The sequence below is a fragment of the Leopardus geoffroyi genome, chromosome D3 (assembly GCF_018350155.1).
Source record: "Leopardus geoffroyi isolate Oge1 chromosome D3, O.geoffroyi_Oge1_pat1.0, whole genome shotgun sequence".
Classification (NCBI taxonomy): Eukaryota; Metazoa; Chordata; class Mammalia; order Carnivora; family Felidae; genus Leopardus; species Leopardus geoffroyi.
Window position 1 is genome coordinate 25,073,385 of NC_059339.1, and position 10,963 is coordinate 25,084,347.

At 56.4% G+C, this 10,963-nt stretch overlaps 1 long non-coding RNA gene across 1 annotated transcript; it reads right to left on the reverse strand.

Moving 5' to 3' along the window:
- Nucleotides 1-9,219: 9,219 nt before the first annotated feature.
- Nucleotides 9,220-10,963, reverse strand: LOC123587815. Its single transcript, XR_006707539.1, has 2 exons — nt 10,289-10,963; nt 9,220-9,556 (listed from the first exon to the last, which is right to left on the reverse strand). It is a non-coding gene; the product is annotated as an uncharacterized LOC123587815 (long non-coding RNA).

The following is a 10,963-nucleotide window of genomic DNA, read 5'->3' on the forward strand; positions in this document are numbered from 1 at the left end:
TATAAGGCTGGCTCTGCCCAGAGAGGACGGCAGGGGAGGCTGAGTCCTGCGTGAAACATCCGCCGGGCACGTCCTTCCTGTCCTGAAGGGTGGGGTGACAATCCCCTCCATGGGACGTGGGATAAATGATCAAATTCCCTAGTGAGACAGCCTCGTCCTTTCGGCTGCTCCCATGACACGGGGAGAGACGCCTGTTGGTGCTAATGTGTCTTTAGCAATCCCCCCCCCCCCCCCGCCACCCTGCCTCTTGCTCAGCTCCCTTTGTGACAAAGAAGCCCAGAATCTTCCGCAGGCAATGCTGCGTAGCTAGACTTTAGTGGCAGTTGTATCAAGAAGGAGCCATTTGAGCCGAGCTCAGGGGAGTCACTGGGAGTTTGACAGGGAACTGGGAGGAACGTTCTGCTCTGCGTGGAGGGAGCTGTTGGCGCATGGCCTGGAGCCGCGGGGAAGCAAAGCCTCTACCTGGGAGAGAGGAAAACCATTTGATGTGCCTGAGACTGCAGGGTGTGGGTGACAAAGTGGGGCGGGGTCTCGCGAGGGAAGGACCCTTGTGTCGTATGAAAGGGCTAGGGATTTATTCTGTGGGCGGTGGGAGTCATGGCAGAGCTTTGAGCAGGAGCAGGGATTTTGGAGGTAGTGAGACCACGGACAGATTCTACGGGTGCTCTGGACTCCACGCCTCCCACTTTCAGGCCGCTGGTGGGAGAGGCTGTGTCCCCGCCTTCCTCCCAGGCCGGGGGCACTGAGGTGGCAGGGTTCCTCTCGTCCCGGGCTTTGTCCTGCTCTGATCCTATGGGTTTAGACTTTGAAGGCACCGGCTGCCCCTTTGGCTGGGGTCTGGTCATCCCCTCGGCATTGGTGGCTGTGCTCTGGTCCCCAGGGAAGGTGGAGAAGCCTTTCCACAGCCCTCGGCCCTTTCGTGCCAAACCCTGGCCCGTGTGAGACGAGTGTGGAGGAATTTGGTGCATATGGATCCAATTTCTTTTGGAATATACAGCGAATGACTCTGGACAAAGGCAGGCTGCCTTGGCCGGACCTAAAATATGTGGGCAATTGCTTCTGAGATGTTTGACAACTCAGACGCAGCGGAACGGGACCGGCAGCACTGGGGCTGTGGCGGCCCGTCCAGGTGCCAGCAACCGAATACCACGGCTCATCCCGTGAGCATGCCAGGGACACGTGGACAGGGACCAAGATTCAGGGGAATTTGGCCAGGCTGGGAGAGGTGCTGAGCAGGGCTGCCTGGGCGCGAGAGGCTCTTCCCTGTGGGAGACACAGGATCACACAGTGTTGGGAATGAGGTTTTATCTTCCTGCTGTGTGACCTGGGTGAGTCTCTTTCCCTTGCTTGGACTTAGGGGATTCTATCCGCTCAATGGCACAAGCAGACCCTGGAGAGTAGGGCTGAGCAGAGCCAAAGCAGACCTTTTGGGTTTATCCAGACTCCCTTCCCTTCCAGACACCTGTTCTTGCTTTTCTCAACACGTGTTTCTGAATGGGGCTGCCAATCATAATATCCCACCCCCGGACTGCAGTGATTGGTCAGTGATTGGGCATGTGACTCACATTGGGCATGTGACTCACACTGGGCCAATCAGATCCCTTCCCTGAGATTTCTGCTCTTAGGCAGGATGGAGACAGCTCCTTTTCCTCCATAGAGAAGAGCCCTGAGCTGTCGGGGGTGGGGGTGGGGGTGGGGGGGGGGATGTCCGCGGCTCTGAAGGGAGGCTGGTCTGAGAGAAAGAAGGTGTCTGGTAAAGAGAGAAGCAGGTGAAGACAAAGGAAATGTCCAGGTGAGGTTGGCATCCTCGCACCTACCCGCCTCACAGAAGTTTTGGTGACGAGAGCTGAGAACTTCTTCTGTTTTGCTTAAGCTAATTAGACTTCTGTTTCTGTCTCATACGACTAAAGCGGTTTTGATAAATGCAAGCCTTTCCTGGCTTCCAAGGCACCTCCATGGTTCATTAACCTCATTGTTTCTTAGAGTTGCTCTCTAGATGGGTATTAATATTCCTATTTACAGATATTAATAATCATAATCACCCCCACTTCTGAAGAGCTCAGTGCCGTGCCAGCCACCGTGCTAAGCCTGTCGTAGGAATTATTTTATTGCATCCTACAGTGCCCTCGGAGGCGGTGTTTAGTGTGATCCCCATTTTACAGATAAGGAAGTGGAGATGCAGAGCGGCCAGGGGGCTCCCTCCGGGTCCCACAGCTGGCAAATGGTGGAGCCAGAATGTCTATGCTATTCTGCTGGTGCACACAAATCTAATACTGTGGGGTGGGTGGTGCTAGGTTGAAGGAAAAGGCCTCAGTTCCTCTCCAACCCTTCTCTTATCTACGCCTATTATTATTTTTTTTTCGTGTTTTATTTGTTTTTGAGAGAGACAGAGAGAGAGCATGGGAGGAGCAGAGAGAGAGGAAGACACAGAATCCGAAGCAGCTCCAGGCTCCGAGCTGTCAGCACAGAGCCTGATGCGGGGCTCGAATCCACGAACCGTGAGATCATGACCTGAGCCGAAGTCGGACGCTTAGCCGACTGAGCCCCCCCAGGCGCCCCTCCTATCTATGCCGCTTAATAATGTGGCTTTGCCGCTCCTTCCATGGAGAGCTGAGTCTCTCTCCCAGGCCCTGAAGCCGGGCTCTGCCCTGTGACTTGTGTTAGCCAATAGAACGTGGCACAAAAGGGCACCATGGCAGGCCCGCCCTGGGCTTTCAAGGGGGGTTGCTGTCTCCACTCTGTCCTGAACCCTTGCCCAGCTGCCACAGGGAAGAAGCCTGGGCTAGCCTGCTGGAGGATGGGGGGGCACACGGAACGGAGTGGAGTCGCTGAGACCGGCCTAGATCAGCCAACGGCAGTCGAGCCCCGGATACGAGAGTGAACCCAGCCAACAGGAGCCGAGCTACCTGAGCAACCACTCTGGATGTGGGAGCACTCAATCAGGGCTTGGCACTGGATGCCTCTGAGGTTATGTCATTATTTCACCGTGCAGGTTCACTGCGACAGAGAACAGGCAACGCCAGTGGGGGGAGAAGGGGAGAGCGTCTTCCCTGAGCCATGTCTGGCTGCACCCCCTTTGCTGGCGCACGAGACACCGTCTTCGTCCACCGCCCCCCCAACGGCCACACTTTCCGCGGCTGAGGTGTGACACAGGCTTCTAGAACTGCTTAAGTGCCTGCAATTAATCGCAGGGCTGACTCGGAAGGCTGGTCCTGCCTGCTCACCCCGCCTGCCCACCCCACTCAGAGTGGGGTTTGTAAGGGTTGAGTAATTGTATTGTTTATCGCACTAAATGGAACATTAATCAAGCAGCTCGAAGGCACCCAGGCTGTCCCCGCGGGCCATGCTCTCTGCCGAGAGCCGAGGTGGGAAGTGGGCCTGCGTGGACGACATGGGGGATCCGGCTCCAGCCTCCCAGACGCTGCCCCCCCCCCCCCAGTGCGTCCCTGGTCTCCCTGGTCGTGGGTCCCATTTTACAGATGTGGAAACCGAGGCCCAGAGAGGTTGTTAAATCAATTGCTCAGGGTCACCCAGCAAGGAGGGGAGAGGGAGAAGGCTTGAATCTAGGCGCCCCGGTGTGGCGAGCCAGGCTTTGAGCGATACCTCTTCAGCCTCCCCTGGATCACTGCTGCCCCCCCCCTCCCCACGATGATGGCTGCAGGAACTGCTTTCCCCACACTCGCTGAGCCCCAAGAGGAGAGAAGCGAAGCTGGCAGATGTCCCTGAATGCCGAGATGATTTGCATAAGGCACAGCAGAGGACTTCTGAGCGCAGGACGCCAGGAAACCTGCACGAGGGTGCCCCGATCCGGCTCAGGGTGACGAGGAGGGGGTGGCCCCCCCACCGGCGCAGCTCTGTGAGGTGCCGGTGACTTTCCACCTCTCTCCTGTGGGTGGGTGGGTGGGTGAGTGGGGACGTCTCTCTTCCCTGCACCTCGTGACAAGGCGGCTATTTTTAAACTCCTCTTTTTAAAGTTAAAACATGTTCCTGTCAAAGCCACCACGTGATGCTCAAGCAGTCGGGGCCAGGGAGAAGCCTCCGGCTGACGTCAGAGCACCCAGGCTGGCAGTTTGGGGGGGGGGCTCCGGTGAGTCACCCCTCTTCCGAACATCTATCTCATGCTGTGTCCCTGGGAGCTGTCATGTTGGGAGTTTCGTAGACACAGGGACAGTGGCCCCGGCTAGAAATGACCAGCCACCCTGTCCCCCAACCAGAGAGAGCCCCAGGCATTCTTTCCCCACCCGCTCTGAGCACCAAGGGCCGGTGGTTCCAGAATGACCGAATCTCCTCCAGTCCAGCCACCCCCGCCCCCTCCAACCCCACCCCTGCCAATCCACGGCCATAATACTATGGCCAGGGTGATCCTTCTGAAGATGGGATGTGATTCCAGCTCTCTCCCCTGCTCGAAACCCTTCCGTGGTTCTGCTCCCCATTGTCTGTAAAATAAAGTCCCTCCCACCTCCCCCCCCCCTTCCTGCCCTACCCCTGCCATCCTGCCAGCTTCAGCTTATGCCACTTCCTGCTCATGCTCTGTCCCCAAGCTACTCTGTACTCTGGGCTTTCGTGCATGCTGATCCCTCCACCTAGACCACCCTTCCCCCACCCTCCTTCACCTGACCCTCCTTTACCTGTTTGAAACATCACCTCCAACGAGGGGCACCCGGGTGGTTCGGTCAGTTACGCGTCCGACTCTTGGTTTCAGCTCAGGTCATGATCTCATGGTTTGTGGCATTGAGCCCTGCGTTAGGCTCCACGCTGTCAGTGTGGAGCCTGCTTGGGATTCTCTCACTCTCTGTCTCTCTGCCCCTCCCCCACTCGCATGCGCTCTCTCTCTCTCTCTCTCTCTCTCAAAATAAGTAAATAAACACTAGAAAAACCCCACAAACCCACATCACCTCCAATGAGAACCAGGAGATGCGATGGGGGATGGGGCTAGGATAAGCAACCTGGGTCGTGAGGATTATCGTGGAGGAGAATCAGAGACTCAGGAGGCCCGTAAAACAAGACGATGGGCCCAGGGATGAGGAACGGGTGGACCAGCTATATGATGGATGAAGTTTCCTTGTTGCCTAGATGGGACTTGGGGAGAAGCTTACCTGGGGGTTTTCAGACAGTTTCTTGGGAATTTGGGGTCCTGAGAACACGGAGGCCACAGCAGGGCCCTCGCTCACTTTGTCCCCTCCACCTCCGCCTTTCACAGATCTTCCCTAGAAGATTTTATCAGAAAAAAATGCTTTGCAGCTAAAAGAGAAAAAAAGAAAAGAGTACGAAAGCCCTAAGTTTTGCAGTCAGACTGCCCGTGTCCAAATCTCTGCTCAGCCACTTGGCCGTGCGACTTTGGGCAGATTGTTTAACCTCTTCTGAACCTCATTTTCCTAATCTGTGAAATGGGGCTAGCGATATCTGTACCTACCTCGCGGTTGTTTTGAAGAACGCGACAGACCGTATTTTCCAAAGATAGTCGTGACAATATTTTTCGTCCATTGTGCCCTGGTAGGAGCTCACCACTCCCTCATCAAAAGGTAGAGTCTAAATCCCCTCACCTTGAACCTGGGTGGGCATGTGCGACTGCCTGGACCGACAGGGAACAGTGCGGGTGACATTGTGACTTCCAAGGCTAGGTCGTAAAAATGCCACACACTTGCGACTGGTTCTCTTGGGACGCTCCTTCCTGGAACCCCGGCCACCGCGTTCCGAGGAACCTCGGGCAGCCCGTGGCTAGGAACGTGGTTAGGGTTAGGATTAGATCTAGGGTTAGGCTGGGAGACCCCAGCCAAGCTCCCAACCAGGACCGATCTGTCAGCGGAGCGAATGGACCAAGTTGACCCTCTACTCCGTTGTGGTTCTGCCTCAGCTGAGGCTGGGAGGCGCAGAGGTGAGCCATCTCTGCTGAGTCCCTACCCCAAATTTTGGGGTGATCTGTTACATGGTAGGAGATTGCCAGAACAAGGCCTGGGTGCGATTTTGCGCACGGGCGGCTTGGCCCAGGACCGCGTGCGTTGTGAGCTCCTTTTACACAAGAGGAATCCGAGCACAGAGACAGTGGTGGGTTGGCTCAAGGTCACACAGCTACTGGGCGTGATTTCCATCTATTCTTTCTGCTGCTTCTCCGCATGGGGCTGGTGAGAACACAAGTGTTGGTTTCTGAGCCCAACCTGGGGCTGGGCCCTCATGTCTCTTGCCTAAGACTTACACCCATAGCTCAGAACAGGGTTTATCCATCAGCCTTGGTTACCTGCACACAGGTTTGCCGCAAGCCGCTTCTGCGTCCCTCCTGCCTTCGTTGGCTGCCCTGGGGGGTGGGGGGAGGTGGGGCTGAGCGGCCCAGCTGGGCATTGGCAAGTGAAGGGCCCCGGAGGTGGGGAGGGGGCATCTCCTGGCACCGGCCCCTGCTTCCTGTCTGCCTGCGGCTCGTACTCCCAAGCGAGAGTTGCTATGAGAAAGGCTCTAGGCGATCTTTCCTCTGAGCATTAATAATACTGTTAATTAAGCGGCCAAGAGAAGACCACGGCTGGCGCCAAAGAGACGACAATGGTCTGAAAAGGGAACAGAGAGCCACATCAACAGCTTCCCATGCGGGGCTTTCAAAAGAGCAGCTGTAGGGAGCAGGCGGGCGGAGAAGAGAGCGATCACGGCGCGGATGGGCCGGGAAGCACTGGGGTGAGCCCGTGCCAGCTGCCCAGCTGTGCTCCTCCCTGGCACCCCCGCCCTGCCCAGCTGGATGAGGGCTGCTCTGGAGCTTCTGGAGCGGCTGGGTAAAGCGGGCAGCCAGAGGGTACCAGCTGGCCCAGAGACTCCTCCCGAGAGCCCCTTTTCCCATTCCTTCATCCACAACATAGGCAGGTTGAACTTCAATCCCATTTCTTCTCAGTTGTCGACCTAAATTGGAGGTGGGTGCCTGGGATGCTGACTTGAGAATCTGGAAGCCAACTCGCTGCTCTCTGGAAAAGCGTGCTGGGATTGATTAGTGATGTCTGCCACGGGTGTGGGATTAGCAACTGGGGGTATGGGTGCTATCCATGGATTGGATCTCCAAGGTCCGGTCATTTACCTCATAAACGGTTGATAAAACACCCCTGAAGTGCCAGTTAAGTGCAAGTTCCCCTTCTGCTTCCCCTTTTCATCTATAAAATGGGTCCCCAGGGAACAGGATGTTCTTTGCCTCCGGGCTATGGAGATGAAGAAAGTAGGAAGAACTTTCTTTACGTAGGAAGAGCTCAGAGGATATGTCAAGGGTGATAAGGAAGGCTTGGTATCTGCATATCAGTTTATTTTTTAAATGTTTAGTTATTTTGAGAGAGGGAGGGAGGGAGAGAGAGAGAGAGAGAGCGGGAGTATAAGCAGGGGAAGGGGGAGAGAAAGAGGATAGACAGAATCCCAAGCAGGCTCCGTGATGTCAGTGCAGAGCCCGGTGTGGGGCTCGAACCCACGAACTGTGAGATCACGACCTGAGCGGAAACCCAGAGTTGGACTCTTAACGACTGGGCCACCCAGGCACCCCACTGCGTATCACTTTAAACCAGGAGTTGGCCAGCTCCAACCCGCGGGCCAAGAAATAAAGTTTTATTGGAACACAGCCACGCCCATTCATTTGTGTATCAATCTGTGGCTGCTTTTGTGTTACAAGCAACAGAGACCTTACAGCCGGCAAAGTATTTATTCCCTTTACCGAGGAATATTGCTTTCTGCTGCTTTACACTGTCCCAGTCACTGTCCCAGTCACCCCTGCACATAGGTTTCATGCCAACCCTCTGAGTCTGGCAGGGCACATACTATTCAGCCCCGCTTTCCAGAGGAGGAACTTTACGGCCTGGTCGTAAGAGGCAAGGCCTTGAGCTTGAGATCTTTTCCCTGGGCCTCCTTTCCCACCCTGCCTCGGATCTCCCCCCGCCCCCTCCCCCCCCCCCCAGGCTGCTGCTTCTGCCCCTGGAATCTGTTGTGTCATTCTGACCCCAAGATCACTCCCTTGAAGGGCTCTAACGGCCTCCAGGATTTCTCCTTCTACATTACCCTACGGTGCCGGAGAGGTTTCTCTTGAACCCCAATCCAGTCAGGCCAGCCCTTGCTCCTAGCCCTTCCATGGCTCCCTAGTGCCCCAGTTAAAACCTGCACTCCTTAGCGAGGTCTGTTAGGCCCTGATGTACTTGGAACATCCCCATTTCTCTCCTTCCTTCCTTTCTTCCTCCTGCCCGGAGCGGGAGCCTCTCTCCACCCCTCTTCCCCTCATCTGTTAGGGCTCAGCTCAGCTCACAAACAGCCCCCAGGAAGCCTTCTCTGTTCCCTCCCCATGAGGAGCCAGGTCGGCCCCTCCCCTCACCCCGGCTCCCCCACACTCCTTCCTGGGACTGCTTGTTGACCTGCCCGTCTTTTCCTTTAGACTCACCCCTGAGCGAAGGCAGGGCTCTGTGCTACTCACCGCGGTACCCCCAGCATCCTAGCATCCAGCAGGCATACACTAAATGCACTCATAGCCCGACTACCCCCGCAGATTGGGGCGTGCCCGCAGCTCTCGGTCCCTAGCACCCACTGTTGGCGTGATGGAGACGTGTCAGCACCCGAATACCTCTGAGGCTCCCTATCCCCCTTCTCCCCACCCCGAGGCTGTCCCAGGGCCTGAATGTCTGGAAGCTGTGAATTTGCCAGGCAGAGATCATGGCAGCTCTGGGCCTCATTATTTTCAGCATCTGTCTTGTCCCCTGAGTGTCTTCAGTGGGGGAAGAAGAACAGCTTGATGGGAAAATGCTCTGACAGACGTTCCGTCATTAACACATTTTGCTCATGCCCTGAACGGGGCCCCACGATGCACTGGGAAGCATTTGTAATCGGCAGGAAGAGGGATGGGAGTAATTCTACAATGTTTTCAGGGGCATGGGAGTGAAAGGAGAAAGGAACTAACATTGCCAAGCACCTACTGTCTACCAGACTCTATGCTGCTAACAGCAGCCACCGTTTGTATCATATTTACTATGTGCTAGGCACCAAAAAGCTCAATGCCGCCTTCAGGCATAGCTGGATCCAGGTGCTCAAAAAATGTCATTAGGACTTGGCTTCTCCCGACTCTGCTTTCGTCTTCAAGCAGGCTCTATTTACAGGACTCTGGGCAGTTCCAGAGCTATCTTATTCTCTCAGAACTGTAGCAGAAACTCCCTCACTCCCACCCCCAAACACACAGACACAAATAACCCCATGAACAGACCAAAATAACTCTTTCCCAACAGCTCAAGCACAAGTTCCAGAGCTCATTATCACTGATTGCACTTGGGTTACATGCACGTTCCTGAATCAATCATAAGACCAGGGGGTGGCGTTCTTTGATTGGCCACGCCTGGGTCCTGTGCCCTTGAGACAGCTGGGGGAAGGGTTCTCTCTCAAACTTCACCGACTGCAGGAGGCGGGAGGATGGCCCCCGAGGAAGAATCAGTGTGCAGATCCCGGAAGAGAGGATGGGTGGTGGGCAGGCAGGTGTCCATCCCAGCGGCCCGTGAACCTCGTATTCACGTTACCGATGAGGAAACTGAGTCACAGAGAGGTAAGTGACCTGCCCCGGCTCACAAGGCTGATAAACGACAGAACCACAGTCCGAGCTCAGCGCTTGAGGACTGACTTAGAAAAGCCTTGCGGAGCAATAAACTTCTCTCTCCCCTCCCCCACAGTTTTCGAGCACCTGCTACGGTGCTAGGCTCTGGGGATGACAAAGGTGGATGGTACCCATACGACCTCTGCCCTGGTAGAGCTGGGATTCGAGCAGATCAGTTTCTTGGCTCCCAGATCTCGCTCATGCTCTGCCCCTACCTGGAACACGTACCCCTCCGCCCCTGCCCGCTTTGTCCTGTGTGATAATCCTTCCTGTCCTCTGCAAGCCTGCCCTGCCGGCTGAGGCCGGACCTCCCCACTCCTTGCCTGGACCCTTCACCCCCTCTGCCCCCGTGACAGCACATGAGGTCTGTCTCTTCGGGGATGGGGCTGGGGTGCTCCAGCCTTTGGCTCCTGGTGCTCCTGGCCACTTGCAGGAACCTGGGAAAGGCTGGCTAAGTCGAACCCACCCCGGAGAGCGACCTATGTGTCCTGCTCTGCTATGCGAAGCTGCCTCATGACGAGTTCAGGCTGGACACCTGCCCTCAGGAGGGAGAGTAACACAGATCGTATCTCCGTTCCGTGTTGAATGGAGGGGCTCAGTCGTTGCTAGTTGCCCCCAGAGGCCCGAGCGCCCTGCCTGCCAGAGAAGATGGAGAGGCTGCCCCATTCACTAATTCCTGCACTCATTCACAAACATTTATCAAGTGCCTACCGTGTGCCAGGCAGTGGCGGTGGCAGTGGCCAGGCGGGGCAGGCCCTGGCCCAACCAGGAGCCCACAGACTCCCGGGAGAGACAAAGTTCATGACGTGAGCATATGGTGCTTCAAAAGCGAGACATGTGGAGGGAAGAGAGTGTGTATCAGGGAGGACTTCCCTGAGGAGGCGGCGGCTGAGAGGTGAACTAGGGAAAGAGCATAAGGGAACAGCATGTGCAAAGGGCCCGAGGGGAGAGGAGGTGTAAGCTTCCTGACAGGTTGAACGGGACATAGGCTGAGGGTGCTAGCCATGGGAAGGAGGGGGTAATGGGGCCACAGGGAACCACTGAAGGCTTTGAAACAAAGGAGTCACAGGGTCCAATTTGGGTTTGGAAAGATGGCTGCGTGGAGAAAAGCCTGGGTGGGGGGCAGCCAGACAGGGAGGCAGCTGTACCCTCCAGATGGAGACGAGGGTGGCTGGAGGGAGGGACGAGGCAGCAGGACAGGGAGAAGGAGCTGAGAGATTCAAGACAAGTTTCCGAGGTAAAGAGGAAGGAGCGCAGGTGCGGCTAGTCCCCGTGTGGCAGGGCGCCGATCTTGACCCCTGCCTGACCTGGGGCCCCCGGGGACAGAGCAGGCACAGGGTGGTGGGGGGCGGAGGGGGGGGGAGGTGTCCCTCACAGTGGCCTCAC